We start from the raw sequence: 17,206 nt of genomic DNA, 5'->3' as shown, positions 1-17,206 counted from the left end.
TGCGGGACTTTTCCTCCTCTTTCTTCACCTGAAGCTCCCTCCTCAGGCCGGACTTAGCTTCCATCTGGAAGGGTTTCAATTTTAGGGAAGAAACGTTCTTATTCTGTTCCTTGTGAGGCCTCTCCTCCTCTTCTGGGTGCATTAGTCGGTGCACGTGTCATATTTTGGCTTTCACTTGATTTACTGTTTTCTTGGCTCCTCCCTGGCGTCTCAATCGTTTCCGCTGCTCCTGCTCCCTCCAGGCTCCCTCCTGGTGAATCAGCATCCTCTGTGTCCTCATCTCTATGTGGTTGTATCCTTCTCTCTGTTGGGACTCAGCTGCAGTGGTTCAGATGGTACCACGTCTGGCTTCTTTTCACTTGGACGGCCGTTCTTGTTGCTTTGGCCACCTCATAGGGTCCATCTCTCCTCGGTTGATCCCACTTCCTCCGGATCCCTCCAACGTGGACTAGATCTCCTGGTATCACTGGGAGAGGTCCTTCTGGTCCCCTTGGATCATCAGACGCAGAACCTCTCATCCTGGTTCAGGTTTCTGCCTACTTTCTGTGAAGCATTCATACTTAGAGACTTATGGCCTCTGTTCTATGATTGCACCATACATCCTCTTACTTCCATCACTCATCACACAACAAACAGACATTCCAGCTGAAGCTGGCGAACCCCTCTCCTTCTGGTTTCCTAAACATAAGACTTGGAAAACAACAGACAAAACATAACAGCATTGACAATGTTATGTGTTATGCATAAATATATTCATGCAAACTGAAATCTGAGACCATGACAATTCCCACTCTCTCTTTACCTGACTCTATGCCTCCAGGATATTTTTCTGCTGGACTCCACAAAAATAAAAGCCCTAAAAAGCTTCCTCATGCTTCCACCCAGTCTTCCCCTTTCGGCCCCAGGTTCTGAGAGGTGTTCCCAAATCATGTCATTTTTTTTTTACTTAGTTTCCCATCTGCTCCATTTCAACTGATAATCATGTGCATAACCTACAATTAACATTATCTCTTCTTGAATTAATTCAACACTGTATATGCTTTCATATCAATCCCTTTAACATGTTTGTTTAGAGTATAATATCCTATCATCCATTCTCTTTCACATGATGTATTAAAAATAAAACAAGTAGCCTCCAAACTCAACCCAGTATGTCTATAGTGGAATCTAGTCTCTCTCTCTTTCTCTCTCTGATTCCACATCCTCTGTCATGGTGTTTTCAAGCTCACCCATTATTCAGCTGGACCTTACTTCTCGTGAGACTTATGCACCCACCAAAGAGAGACATGAAGAACTTTACCACTGCAGTGTTGTAAGAAGTATACCACCAGCCTGGTGTATCTTGATGTACACTCAGTCTCCAGAATGCAGCCCAAGCCCTTCCATTTCTGGCTGTTTTTTCCTGAGGACATACACACTAACACATGGGTTATTTCCTGACAACATTAGCAAGATCACTAAATCTTAATTTTTAATAACAGCCCTATGTAACCATTCTACCTCAAATACCTGGCCTCCTGCCACAGAAATATTCAATGATGGTCAAATGATGTTCCCTACATCAACTGCTGTACAATAACATGTAATCAGTCAAATGTCTTCCAGTTGGATTAATATCCAATCCTATCAAAACTAAGTAATAAGTTTCTTAAACTTTTGCTCTAGTGTTCAAAATGCCACCACTTATTCTTTTTACCATATCTTTAGATATGTGAATTGTTCTATTTACTTTAGAATTGTCCCTATATTTTACACAGCCAGCTGTCTTTCCTTTTCTGTGAATTATCTCTATTATTATACATAGTTTCTAGAAATAACACCCCTTCACTATCATTACCTTCATTTATGAGTCCCCTAACCCATAACAGCCATTGTTTGATACATACTTAAAACATCCTTAAGTCAATTTATATATCATTTATATCAGTATCAGTCCCTCCTCAGGAACATATACACAACCTTATGTTCCTCAAAACAAAAATAAATTGACCAAACGAGAAAAAGAGAAAAAAATAAAAATAAAATTATAATAATTACACATTTGCAATAAATTTCCACTATTTGTAATGTAATTAAACCTGGAGAAAACGTCCATCTGTTTCATTCTATGCCCATGTTATTATTGGTCTCTTTCTTCTTCATTCTTGGGTATCATCGCACAACAGACTACCTTTTTATTCAATTACTTATATTATTATATTTTATCATTCCAATGGCATTATAAAACAAAAGAAACAAAAAAAAACTTTAATCTAATATTCTGTAAGTTTTGTCAACCACCTTGTCTCAGGATTAGTTTCCAGAGCTTCCCTAGGCCTATTAAATTTAAACAGTTCTATATCTAAATAACTAAACAGTTATTTCTTAAATACATTTTCCAACCCAATATTCAGGATAACAGTCCTTAGTGTTTACTTTAACTCAAATTTGACCTTATCTATTCAATACACAACATCCCTTTAATAATTAACATTTATACTAAACACTTTAAATACCAGTATTATCTATTTTCCAATAGCCCCTTTGTCTCAGTTTTTCTCTCATTTGTGGCCTGATAATAAAAAGATCAGTACCCCAATTCCTTTAAGTCATTACTCTCCCTGGCCCATATCATTTCAGCATGTCTTTTTTTAGATACAGTTCACAGGTCATCAGACACAGTTGTCCCTCACTGTTCAGTCGGTTAGGGTGGGTTTGATCTCCACACCCACTTGTGGTGATATTCTCTCCCATGCCTTAAAGCATTCTGACGTCACCTTCTTATGATAACTCCCTTATTCCACCAGTGTTCTCTCAGATGAATTACAGATGATGTATTTATCAACAAAACCCTTACAGAAACCCACACTCCAATAAACCCTTTGGAATAACTTTCAACACTTTTTATATGCATAATGAACAAAACACATTTGTGTATTTACCCAAAGACCATAACCCCAAGGAACTGATAGTTTTACCTATGAACCCATGTTATATCAAAAATTAAAATTAAAATAAACCTATTTGAATAACTTATTCAATTTAAGGGTACAACTCTTCATAATTTTCCCAGGGACATAATAGATTTTCAAAGTAATTATACAGTTTGAATAGAGTCTGGTGTCTTAAACATTTTATAAGTAAATCCCACCTGTTCCAACAATTTCTAGTAAAAGGTGATCAGTCTTTCACAGGAAATTCCTAGGATTCAGGGCATTTTGACACCATTAATATGTTTCCACTCCCCCTTTCTTTAGGAACAACTTAAATACATTTTTCAAAAACATGTCCATCCTTTTGCATACCCAATTTGAAACTGAATTGGAAAAAACCCTTCCAATAAATCTACTAATGCATATTCATTCCCAGTACATGGTGTACTTACTAGTGAACCATAAGCCAATAATCGCAAAGGGACTGGACTCACTCATCCAGAACTCCATGTTTTAGCCTTATCCAGATATTTTTATTTTTAAAGCGGCTGACTTTAATTAACTGCTTTCCACAGTAATGCAGTCTCCAATGACATTGTTGACCAGAGAAGATTAAAAAACCCTTTTTTTTTTTTTCTTATTCTTTCTGGAAAAGAAAGTGTACATATCGTTAATATTCACAATGTTACCTTTTAGTCAGCAAACCAATAATTTTACTTATCCATAGATTTTATTCTAAAGCGTCTTTAACAGTTCCAGAGAATTGTGGTATAGAATGTCTAACAATTAAAATTCCATCGTTACTCTACTAGATGTCAAGTCAAACGTGATCTAATACTTCTTCTTGACCACATATAAACTGTAATCTCTATGAAACACTCATTGTTCGCTCAGAGACTATACACCGCCAAGTAAAAAATTCCATTCTCACTAACCTCAAACCAATTAGTTGTTTGTTATTTTGACAAGGATATAAACTCTTGTATAGCGGCATTTCCTACTACCGCACTAAGTTCTAATGTCACATTACACTAATTTTCCCATACCCGATATACCTATATCCAGAACAGAGAGCTATTTTCTTATTGGTTCTTAGATCTTGTCAATAGTTCTGCCAATCACCCGCACGTCTGCGAGGACTAGAGGAACCACACACACAACCTCATCGCAATGTATTTTCTGATGATAGAATGTTGACATCAGAACGCCTGCAAATCGAGCTTCACATTTTGGTCCCATGTGACTGTGCCTCCCTTGTCCTATTCATCCTGTTTATCAGGTAATAGTGTCCTTCTCTCTCTATTCTATGGAAACAGTCATTTTGTTGTCATGCCACTAATTATTTATTTATTTTTCCTAAATACTCCCATGTATTATACACCTTTTATTTACTATTTTTCCAAGGTAGAGCTAATCCCCTTTCCAATTAAAAATTCATTTGTCACATCACTTAATTTCTCTTATCAAAGCATGCTCTATATAGTACAGACATTATTTCTGAATACTACAGATGACTTAATGTCTTATTCTAGTACAGTACTTCAAATATCACTGTGTTTTTCCCTTTACAGATATCATTATTTATTCATTTTATAGTTCTAATCAATTTTATGATTACATTTACATTACATTTAAGTCATTTAGCAAATGCTCTTATCCAGAGCGACTTACAAATTGGAAAGTTCATACATATTCATCCTGGTCCCCCGTGGGAATTTAACCCTCAACCCTGGAGTTGCAAGCACCATGCTCTACCAACTGAGTCACACCGGTCCACTGCCCGCTCCGTTAAGATCTCTATCTAACGTCTTACTTTTACCTTTATTAATTTATTTTGTCTATACTTTCTTACCTCTTCTCTATATTCTTATTATTTCATTGTCTTTTATCCCATTTTACTGTTTAATTCCCGATTCACGGTTTTAGTGAAACAAACCTCTCATATTCTGGTCTCTGTCCTTCAGGCTATTTTTAGACCGCAGTCTCTGTGGGTACAGAGTGATCGACGGACTGTTTTTTTTTTCCTCTTCCTTTGTTACACCGTTCGTGAATCCTTAATCTGTCCTGAATTTCACTATTTATCACTATTTATCTTAACTAACCTAGATTCGTTTTTAACTTTATATTACAATTTCAATTTATCGACGATTCTACTTTCTGTTTTGTTACACACTTTTCTATTCGTTTTTATACTATTTGGTTTAAACCTCTTTTATTATCTTTATGGTTATTTATTTTAACACCTTTTTTAGTATTCTACTATGGTCGCTTATTACTTTATCACATCAGTGTTTTTATCCTTGATTATAACTTATTTTACTTCGATGTTCCTTAATTTTGTTCCTCTTCCCTGTGAGAGTTAAATGCACTCTCCTTCTCAAATTACCCTCAGTTAACTGTCAGAGAGGCTTGCGCATGCCTCTTCCTACCAGCAGTTGGTCACAGACACACACACACTATTTTCCTAATCTGCTCATTCATTTATTCAATCCCTTTGTTTTTACCTCAAAACAACTCAGTCTTTCTTTATTGACTTAATTCACTTCCTCCTACATAAGCCTAGACTTCTAGGATTTCTACAATATGACGAGACTACTGTCTAATCGGATCAGCTTGTCTTCATATTCTATTCACCCCCCCAATACTGATCTTTACTTCTATTATTAGAGTAGTATTGTGGCGTGACCTACTGAATTACAAAACCCTGTTAGCTAGACAGAGCGGTTTTTTATTCGCAGGATTTCTTTTGCATTTGAACGCCGCACAATCGGGCAAACGTTTTTCCTACAACCTAATATTTATAAGCTACTTTTGCAGTTGAACGCCGCACAATCGGGCAAACGTTTTTCCTACAACCTAATATTTATAAGCTACTTTTGCAGTTGAACGCCGCACAATCGGGCTAACGTTTTTTCTGCCTTCTAAATATTCACCAACAGACCCTTCTACCGCGAATATCCCACCCAATCAGACCTCTTTAAAAATGTTCCTTTTTTAAAAAGCGGTATCGTGGCTTCCTAACTACTTATTTATGCAGTTCTCTGTTATCTTTAGAGTCGTTATTCATAAGTAACCTGTCCAAGCATTCCTTCTACTAATTTTATTGAAGAGGTATCACAGGATTTTCTACCTACATTATCTGTTTTTACCGTATGGGCTGTCCCACATTATAGCCAGCCATCTCAGCCAGATGGCGCAAACAAGCACATCATTTAAGCTACACATTCGAACGGTCTGATCAGAACGAGCGCATGCTCCGCTAAACACCTAACACAAGCAAAGTTCACATCGCCTATTCACTCATTCTCTATACATGCGCATGCATTTATATTTAATACAATTCCCCAAATTACACATACATGCAAATTTATTTGAATTCAAAAGTTCTTTCGTTTTTACTGGTTTCTTTTTAGGAAATTTGAAAGAGAGACTTACGTGGCGCCCCTCTCGCTGAGACAGGATCTCTGAAGCAATCCATACAAACATTTCAACTATGTAAGAACAAGCTTACCTTTTTATAGTTGTGGCCACATTGTTTGCAAGATTGTCCAAAGAAACTATCTCCAGCCCTGAACGCCATTCCTCAGTCCCTGTCCCTCCTGGCTCAGCTCGCCAAATATGTCGTGGAAAACATTTCAAATACAACGCTTATCAGAACTTGTAAATTCAAACATGCTCTTTATTACAACTGTACAGCCAACTGGCATGTCCCCGCGGAACACACCCCGCGGAACACACCCTCCCAGAGCACTGGTTCGCTCTTTATACCCAAATAGCATATGAGTCCACCCCATATGCAAATAAACATACTTCCCCTAATTCTTCAACATCATTATCTTTTTAGTTCAGGCTTCCTGCTTGTTCACGCATACTAACGCCCATCATCTGCTTTCAGTTAAATTATAATAGTGGTCAGACCCTCTATCTTAGTGTGTCAACAAACTCTTTTTCCCTTCCCTTCACCACTAAATCAATGCACTCTTTGTTCTGTTCCCCCCCTATCCTTAGGGTATCCAATTGCTTTTAGGCGCCTAGGTGTCTGACACATACGTAGTGGAATGGGTAGACTATAAATCTAGTGTGTCAAAGCTTTTTCCATACATGCACTTTAAAGCACGTATGACTTTGGCCATCTGCTAATCTTTGGTTTCCTGTATTTACCAGAATGGCAAATGCACTCACATCTGCCTTCTTATACTATTTTCTAGTATACTCCTGTCTATTGTTTAATAGTGTGATATCTACCTACATATGTCAATTACTCCTACAAGGTCAATAATCCAGAGGTGGGGCAAAGGTACAGGTCGGCAGGCAGGGTCAGGCAGAGTGGTCAGGCAGGTGGGCTCAGAGTCAGGACAGGCAAGGGTCAAAACCAGGAGGGAGAGAAAAAGAGAGACTGGGATAAGCAGGCGCTGAGACACAAAACCGCTGGTTGACTTGACCAACAAGACGAACTGGCAGCAGACAAACAGAGAACACAGGTATAAATACACAGGGGATAATGGGGAAGATGGGTGACACCTGGAGGGGTGGAGACAATCACAAAGACAGGTGAAACAGATCAGGGTGTGACAAGTGCGACAGCTTAAAATACAGCAGCTAAACATGATTCCTCATGTTGGGAGTAGCTTGGCTTTCTTCAAAATAAGTTTATTATTAGTATTAGTGTTTTGGGGAAAACCTCAGGTAGACTAGAACTCTGACCAAAGGATTTAAGAAAATTGTATATGCTATCTGTTTGTACAACTTGCTGTAGGGCAAAATCCCTTTTCAGAGTCGTGAGTCATCAACACCACCCTATTTCACTCTTTCTATCTGAGCAAAGTGGGTAGTTTTGGCTATCTTCTTGAAGGGTGGTACATGGGTGTGGCAGTGCCATTGTGGCAGGGGCTGATTTGCTAACCAGCACATCTGTGTTAGGTCTGGCACACAGAGCTCTACCAAGGTAGTGCCAACAATACAGGGCTAAGGCTGGCAGCAGCCCCAGGTGCATATGTAATCCGGGACAGAGACTGTTGTCAGGAAGCATGCAGGCGTGCACACAAACAGATCCACACACACCCTCTGGCAGAATTCCTAAGCCAATGGAGGCTGAAAGACAGCAAATATGTCAGATATGTACACACATTGATAGTTTTTTCATTAGCCACATACTGGGAAGAGAGAGTGTATGGAAGGTCAGGTCAGCTTGCTGATTGGACAAGGACACAATTAGCCACTCAAGCCATGATAGGAGGACTCAGATGAAGGAATCTGTATAGACCTCCCCGTGCATGGACTGAACATTCAGGCGGTTTTACAGTATGTAAATTATTATATTCTACTGTTCCAATCATGACATTGAATTGTGCCTCACAAAGTAGATCCAATTTTTTGCGACAATTAAACCAAAAATCTCTGCCTTCATTTTGGTCTTCCCTCAGTTAAGCAACAGACAGCATGTCAATACGATGTGCTCAATAAGACATCAAACGCACCTCTACTTCCCTACTTTACAATATTCCATCCAGATATGCTGATAAAGAAGCTGGAATACTTGAGGGAATCCCAATTCGATACGAGAGTTGTTAGACTGCTGGAGCCAAAGTCCAATGTGACTGAAGGATCCTATGCCTTTCTGCTTACTGCCTGTATGCTGATTATAAACTCAGAAAAAAAAGAAACGTCCCTTTTTCAGGACCCTGTCATTCAAAGATAATTTGCAAAAATCTAAATAACTTCACAGATCTTCATTGTAAAGGGTTTGAACACTGTTTCCCATGCTTGTTCAATGAACCATAAACAATTAATGAACATGCACCTGTGGAATGGTCGTTAAGACATTAACAGCTAACAGACGGTAGGCAATTAAGGTCACAGTTATGAAAAGTTAGGACACTATAGAGGCCTTTCTACTGACTCTGAAAAACACCAAAAGAAAGATGCCCAGGGTCCCTGCTCATCTGCGTGAATGTGCCTTAGGCATGCTGCAAGGAGGCATGAGGACTGCAAATGTGGCCAGGGCAATAAATTGCAATGTCTGTACTGTGAGACGCCTAAGACAGCACTACAGGGAGACATGAAGGACAGCTGATCATCCTCGCAGTGGCAGACCACAGGATCGGTACATCCGAACATCACACCTGCGGGACAGGTACCAGATGGCAACAACAACTGCCTGAGTTACACCAGGAACGCACAATCCCTCCATCAGTGCTCAGACTGTCCGCAATAGGCTGAGAGAGGCTGGACTTAGGGCTTGTAGGCCTGTTGTAAGGCAGGTCCTCACCAGACATCACCGGCAACAACGTCACCTATGGGCTCAAACCCACCATCGCTGGACCAGACAGGACTTGCAAAAAGTGCTCTTCACTGACGAGTCACAGTTTTGTCTCACCAGGGGTGATGGTCGGATACGCGTCGTCAAAGGAATGAGCATTACACCGAGGCCTGTACTCTGGAGCGGGATTGATTTGGAGGTGGAGGGTCCGTCATGGTCTGGGGCGGTGTGTCACACCAACATCGGACTGAGCTTGTTGTCATTGCAGGCAATCTCAACGCTGTGTGTTACAGGGAAGACACCCTCCTCCCTCATGTGGTACCCTTCCTGCAGGCTCATCCTGACATGACCCTCCAGCATGACAATGCCACCAGCCATACTGATCATTCTGTGCGTGATTTCCTGCAAGACAGGAATGTCAGTGTTCTGCCATGGCCAGTGAAGAGGCCGGATCTCAATCCCATGGAGCATGTCTGGGACCTGTTGGATCGTAGGGCTTGGGCTTGGGCCATTCCCCCCAGAAATGTCCGGGAACTTGCAGATGCCTTGGTGGAAGAGTGTGGTAACATCTCACAGCAAGAACTGGCAAATCTGGTGCAATCCATGAGGAGGAGATGCACTGCAGTACTTAATGCAGCTGGTGGCCACACCAGATACTGACTGTTACTGTTACTTTTGATTTTGACCCCCCTCCCTTTGTTCAGGGACACATTATTCCATTTATGGTAGTCACGTGTCTGTGGAACTTGTTCAGTTTATGTCCCAGTTGTTGAATCTTATGTTCATACAAATATTTACACATGTTAAACTTAACGCAGTTGACAGTGAGAGAATGTTTCTTTTATTTGCTGAGTTTAGATACAGAGATAGAAAACAGAGTAGCTTTAGAGAGGGAGTTAATGAGGGTGCCTAGACCAACACGTAGAAAATAAGTATAAATCCAGATTATCTTCATCCCACAATTCATAATAGTGTGTGAGAGAGAGCGATGGGAGAGGGTAAAGAGTATACTCTTGTCTAAAGTTCTACAAGTGAAATAACAATTATAATTATGCCACGAGATCAGATGTAAATTCAGTGGAACAATATCATGAAATCAGAACTCAGCGATAATGATAAATATTTGATTAGAACTTTGATGTGTTCGTAATTCAATCTGGAGTGCCAGAGTGCGCTCAGAGTGTGCACTGGGTGTTTGTTAATTCAGAGCGTTGTCAGACTAACCACCGGCCTTGGCAACAATCATTACGCACACCTGGTCATCATTATCTCCTTGATTACTCCCCCTTTATTTAGCTCTCAGTTGACAGAAGTTACTAGGTAGTATTGTTTTCTCTCATGTTTTGTTTATCTGCATTGATTTATTATTAAACTCACCTTCTGCACCTGCTTCCTGACTCCAGCCCTATTACGTCACACCACCAAAGCCCAGTGTACGACTACTGTAGGAATGGAAGAAAACATGAAGGAACAAAGCAGAGACTGAATTAATCAAAGAATTTGAAGACAATGGTTTGGACAAACAAATAAGATAAAGAATCTGTCATGAATGGAAATGTATCATCCGAGACTGAAACAGGAAGACGCTGTACATTCCAGCAGCAAGGTCTCAAAATATGCTTTGAAAAATGACTCACCTGGTCACCAATCTGTAGGGACAGGAAGTCTGAGCCTTTCTATCCAACCATCTATCCAACCATTCCAACCAACAGGAGGAGTCTCCTCTTTTTCTCCACTCTGCTACATTGGTAGAATACTCGGCAGACCTCCATTGGCAATACTTCCCACAACACAACCATGACAGAGGAGGAAATCTGGAACAGGGGAGGTCTGGAGCAGCAAAGACGGGTAGTAATACTGTATTATGGTACTTGTATGATCTGTAAATTCAATTGTTTAACAGTTCTGATTTCCCGTGAAGACTAGGAACAAGGTAGTTGTCTCATGCTGTACAACGAGGCTACAGCACATACAGTATGGAACCAGGCAAGGAACAAGGTGTTATGTAAGGATGTGTGTGTACATCCTATAGAGCTAAATAACCCAGGCCTCTAGAGGTTGTGAAGAACCTGACAGGCCTGTGGGGCAGTAGTGTGACACCACCCTTACAAAAAAAACACATCTGTTTTCACATGTTACATTTACATTACATTTAAGTCATTTAGCAGACGCTCTTATCCAGAGCGACTTACAAATTGGTGCATTCACCTTATGATATCCAGTGGAACAACCACTTTACAATAGTGCATCTAACTCTTTTAAGGGGGGGGGGGGGGGTTAGAAGGATTACTTTATCCTATCCTAGGTATTCCTTAAAGAGGTGGGGTTTCAGGTGTCTCCGGAAGGTGGTGATTGACTCCGCTGACCTGGCGTCGTGAGGGAGTTTGTTCCACCATTGGGGTGCCAGAGCAGCGAACAGTTTTGACTGGGCTGAGCGGGAACTGTACTTCCTCAGAGGTAGGGAGGTGAGCAGGCCAGAGTTGTTCAGCTTACATTTCACGTGAAACCTTATTGTCATGTATTACATTTTGCGTTCATGTTAACACCAGAATTTCACATGTGGGATGTTATTCTCCTCACTGGGTGCAAACAAGTTGACTCCATGTGTCCATGTAATTTCAATGAAATGACGTTGAACCAACATGGAATAAATGTTGAATGGATGTCTGTGCCCAATGTGATGTTTTCACCAAAATTTGCTGTTTAACATTTTAAACTTTAACATGTGAGAATTGGATATGCATGTGAATCTCCCTTACACATGTCAAATTGCATTTTCACGTGAATCTCACCTGACAATCAATCACGTGAAGAAAAAAAAAATTTGCAGGTTCAAATGTAGGAACTCCACATGTGTGGAATTGCAAGTTAATCACGTGTGGAATTGCAAGTTAACATGTGAAAAACATTCGCTTGTAAAAATCGTGAAATATGTGAAAAACACTTGCATGTGATTGTATTACACATGTGAAGGTGAGATTTTCACGTTGGAAATTCGAATTTTACTTATTTTAATGAAAATCTATTTTGCAGTTCAACATGTAAGAAATCCACATTTACTGCAATGTAAACAAACACTGTATAGCCTATTTTATTTTTTATTTTTCACCTTTTTTTAATTAACCAGGTAGGTCGGTTGATAAGTTCTCATTTACAACTGCGACCTGGCCAAGAAAAAGCAAAGCAATGCGACACAAACAACAACACAGAGTTACACATGGAATAAACAAACGTGCAGTTAATAACACAATAGAAAAAAAGTCTATATACAGTGTGTACAAATGGCGTGAGGAGGTAAGGCAATAAATAGGCCATAGTAGCGAAGTAATTACAATTTAGCAAATGAACACTGGAGTGATAGATGTGCAGATGATGATGTGCAAGTAGAAATAATGGTGTGCAAAAAAGTTAATAAAAACAATATGGTGATCAGGTAGGTAGATTGGATGGGTTATGTACAGATGGGCTGTGTATAGCTGCAGCGATCAGTTAGCTGCTCAGATATATGATGTTTAAAGTTAGTGAGGGAGATATAAGTCTCCAGCTTCAGCGATTTTTGCAATTCGTTCCAGTCATTGGCAGCATAGAACTGAAAGGAAAGGCGGCCAATGGAGGTGTTGGCTTTGGGGATGACCAGTGAGATATACCTGCTGGAGCGCGTGGTACGGGTGGGTGTTGTTATCGTGACCAGTGAGCTGAGATAAGGCGGAGCTTTACCTAGCAAAGGCTTATAGATGACCTGGAGCCAGTGGGTTTGGCGGCGAGTATGAAGCGAGGGCCAGCCGACGAGCATACAGGTCGCAGTGGTGGGTGGTAAATGGGCCTTTGGGGACAAAACAGATGGCACTGTGATAGACTGCAAACAATTTGTTAAATAGAGTGTTGGAAGCTATTTTGTAAATTACATCGCCGAAGTCGAGGATCGGTAGGATAGTCAGTTTTACGAGGGTATGTTTGGCGGCGAGAGTGAAGGAGGCTTTGTTGCGAAATAGGAAGCCGATTCTAGATTTAATTTTGGATTGAAGATGTTTAATATGAGTCTGAAAGGAGAGTATACAGTCTAGCCAGACACCTAGGTATTTGTAGTTGTCCACATATTCTAAGTCAGAACCGTCCAGAGTAGTGATGCTAGTCGGGTGAGTGGGTGCGGGCAGCGATCGGTTGAAAAGCATGCAATAAGTTTTACTAGCGTTTTAAGAGTAGTTGGAGGCCACGGAAGGAGAGTTGTATGGCATTGAAGCTCGCCTGGAGGGTTGTTAACACAGTGTCCAAAGAAGGGCCAGAAGTATACAGAATGGTGTTGTCTGTGTAGAGGTGGATCAGGGAGTCACCCGCAGCAAGAGCGATGTTGTTGATACAGTTGAAGTCGGAGGTTTACATAAACTTAGGTTGGAATCATTAAAACTCGTTTTTCAACCACTCAATAAATGTCTTGCTAACAAACTATAGTTTGCAAGTCGGTCATCTACTTTGTCCATGACACAAGCAATTTTCCCAACAATTGTTTACAGACAGATTATTTCACTTCATTCACTGTATCACAACTCCAGTGGGTCAGAAGTTTACATACACTAAGTTGACTGTGCCTTTAAACAGCTTGGAAAATTCCAGAAAATGATGTCATGGCCATAGAAGCTTCTGATAGGCTAATTGACATCATTTGAGTAACAAAATTCTTAGTATTGGAAAGGGGGATACCTAGTCAGTTGTACAACTGAAATGTGTCTTCCGCATTTAACCCTACCCCTCTAAATCAGAGAGGTGCGGGGGGCTGCCATTGCAAACAAAACAAATTATATTGAAAGGAAAGCAAAATATTGCAAGGAAATAATTTATTAAAATGCTGTAGCAAATTAATTGTAAATGGTTGCCCAACATTTTTTTCAGTGACTTAATTCTTAAAATAAATGCCTCCCTCTTTCTTGCAATTTTCCGTATCTTTGGTTATGTTACCCAGGCCTTTGCTTTCGATGCCCTTTTTCCAGTTGAAAGTTTTATATTGAGCGAGAGCTGCCAAAAGACTTAACGTACGGATTGTTGGGATCGTAAAAAAAGCCATGCGTCAAACATGAAACGTAAACGTTAAATTAGATCTGTAAACGTACGAACCATATGTTACGACTATGAATGAACATTTATACGTTCAATTCTTACGTCTCCCTTTACTCAGTTACATATCTTTTTTATATGTACAAACTTTTGTCGGTAATGTGGCTTCTGCAAAGGACATGAACCGAACGTAGCCAATTGAAGTTAGCTAGTCAATCAAGCAACTCTAGCCCAGACATTAGTTGCTTCCGATTTCATTTTCAAAATAAGTTGAGCTTGTTTTAGAACTGAAGTCAATAATGATGTTATACCAGTAGATGGCGAAGTATTGGCTTGGACCTTCAGCAAATGACTTGTGTGAGAATGATGGACACAGAAGAGCCTTGTCTAGAATAACCACCTGAGCTGCAAAATAGAAAGTAAATAAGATTTAGGCTAGGCCTATTCCACTATCTAAATACGCCATGCTGTTGTGTTAATGGCCATATAATTGCATAATTTATTTTTATAGCCAGGTGGGGCTACTGTGGTGATCATGTAACCTAATGAATCAGACTTTTTCCACTATTTGGTAGCATGGACTGTAGGCCTTGGATAAGGCATTTTGAATATTATTTTCATGAATTCCACACTATGTAGGCTTGTTAAAGATATTTGTGTTGCACAACCCCATCACGCAGAGGCTATATCCATGTCAATAAATGAGACAAAACAAAACATTGATAAAGTCTAGGCTATAACGTGTCCTGAGCGAAATAGTCTTGACCATTTGGGACCCCTTGGCTATCTATAGCCTATTCTTATTGCCAGATCTGTTTTCCATATCAGCCACCGCACGTGCTTCAACTATTTTGTTAAGTAAAATTAAAATACATTTGAAAAAGGTAATTCCGTAATCGTAACATGGCGTTTGAATGTTCACAGATTAAATTGTAGGTTTCATATTTCATGCGTGTGTCACGCCCTGACCATAGAGAGCCATTGTTTCTCTATGGTATAGTAGGTCAAGGAGTGAATAGGGGTGATCTAGTATTTCTATGTCTATGTTGTGTTCTAGTTTCTTTTTCTATGTTGGTGTTTTGTATGATTCCCAATTAGAGGCATCTGGTAATCGTTGTCTCTAATTGGGGATCATATTAAAGTTGTTATTTTTCCCACCTGTGTTTGTGGGATATTATTTTGTGTTTTGTGCACCACTTAGTCACGTTTCGTTGTTTCTTTATTGTTTTGTTTTGCTTAAGTTTCACTTAGAAATAAAGATGTGGAACTCAACCTCCGATGCGCCTTAGTCCGTCTCTACACACGGTCGTGACAGCATGGCTTTTCTTACGATCCTAACAATACACACGTTCAATGTTTTGGCAGGTATATCACTCTATAGTTTTGGCACATTAATTCCATCAAAATAGCAACCTGCATCCCAATCCTGGTTTGCCTCTGATGCTAAGCAGGATCGGTCCCCAGATTGGAGACCAGATATAGCTGGAAGTAGTGAAAATAAATGTTTAAAAAATACTCCCCTCTCACTGACTTCCAGTGACAGGGCCATACCTCTGACTTTATGGAGTTTATTGAGGGGCCGAAGAGACAATGTTTTTGGAGGTGTGGGACCTCGGGACCGAGGGGACCAAGGGAAAATTACTGGAGAGCACGGACGTGCTGGACGAGGGCACCTGGCTCCAGAATGATGAAACCACACGAGAAAAACAATCCTCACGATTTGTGTGTAAAACCCTTAAAGTATTTGATTCCTTCATAAAGTATTCCTTTTATGCTTTAATACCTTCATCCGTGCATCCGTCTATACATTCATCAACATAGTATAGTCTTAGAATACTCTCGCAGTTGCATTACTAAAAGGAAGTGGATATTTTACCGGCAGACCTAAACTTTAAGGTACAGAAAAGAGGTGTGCTGGACAAGAGCACCTGGCTCCCGAAAGATGACAACTAGTGAAACCAAATTACAGATTATGAATGATGATGGAACTGTGGCTGGTTTACTTCTTCCACAGATGATCCAGAGATATCACTATTAAAGGTAGACTCAGCGAAATGACGTTGCCACAAGCCACACTGCAGATATTGAGATGAGCTCAGTCACACACAGTATTTGCGCATGTGCACGGGTCCGCTTCACGCTGTTCACAGCATGGTAGCCAGGGCAACAAAACAGCGGAGATGTTGAGCCTCACGCATCCTCGCTCTTAGTTGTATGCTGTTTACTTTCTGTATCTGTCATATTGCACAGTCTACCTTAAAAAATAGATCTGTATTGTGTTTTTCTGCAAGCATACTTCCAATGTCCTACAGTTACTACTAGCCTACTACTGTACTGCAGTCAGTACTAATTATTCTACTGTAGTCACGTCTACATCAGTCACAACCAATTACACGCCATCACTCTATCCAACTTCTTATCTATCTATTCAACCTAGTATACAGTACTAGAATACTCCTGCAGCTGCATTACTAAAAGGAAGTGGATATTTTCCGGGTAAGGCTCCTAGCTGGAAGGCAGAGATGTGGCCAGAATACCAAGTATGGGCTCCGCCAAACACCCTCTAATCTCTAGAGCCAAGGGGATTAAGCAGGAGCAGTGTCAAAGCACCCTACCCTCAGACATTCACAATCTCTCCCCTTGTCTGGCCCTGCCTAGAGCCAGCTGTGACAAGAGGACTTCTGATTCCTCACCTGTTGGGAAAGGAACAGTAATGCTCAGCAGCCTAACTTTTTGGGGAATATGACTAAACACATGCTTCTCATACTCAAGTGATTAGAACTGCTTGCAGGATTGTTTCTGCTCTAATTGATGAATAACATTTGGTAAACACTGAATTATGACTGTTGAACACTACATAATTGGCAGCAATTTCTACAATGTAGTCAATCTCTGCAAACAAGCATTTGCTACACCCGCAATAACATCTGCTAAATATGTGTGACCAATACAATTTGATTTTAAAACATTTAGAGGGAGACATCCT

This window comes from Salvelinus alpinus, chromosome 3, assembly GCF_045679555.1.
Source record: "Salvelinus alpinus chromosome 3, SLU_Salpinus.1, whole genome shotgun sequence".
In the NCBI taxonomy this organism is placed as follows: domain Eukaryota; kingdom Metazoa; phylum Chordata; class Actinopteri; order Salmoniformes; family Salmonidae; genus Salvelinus; species Salvelinus alpinus.
This window is presented reverse-complemented; position numbering follows the sequence as displayed.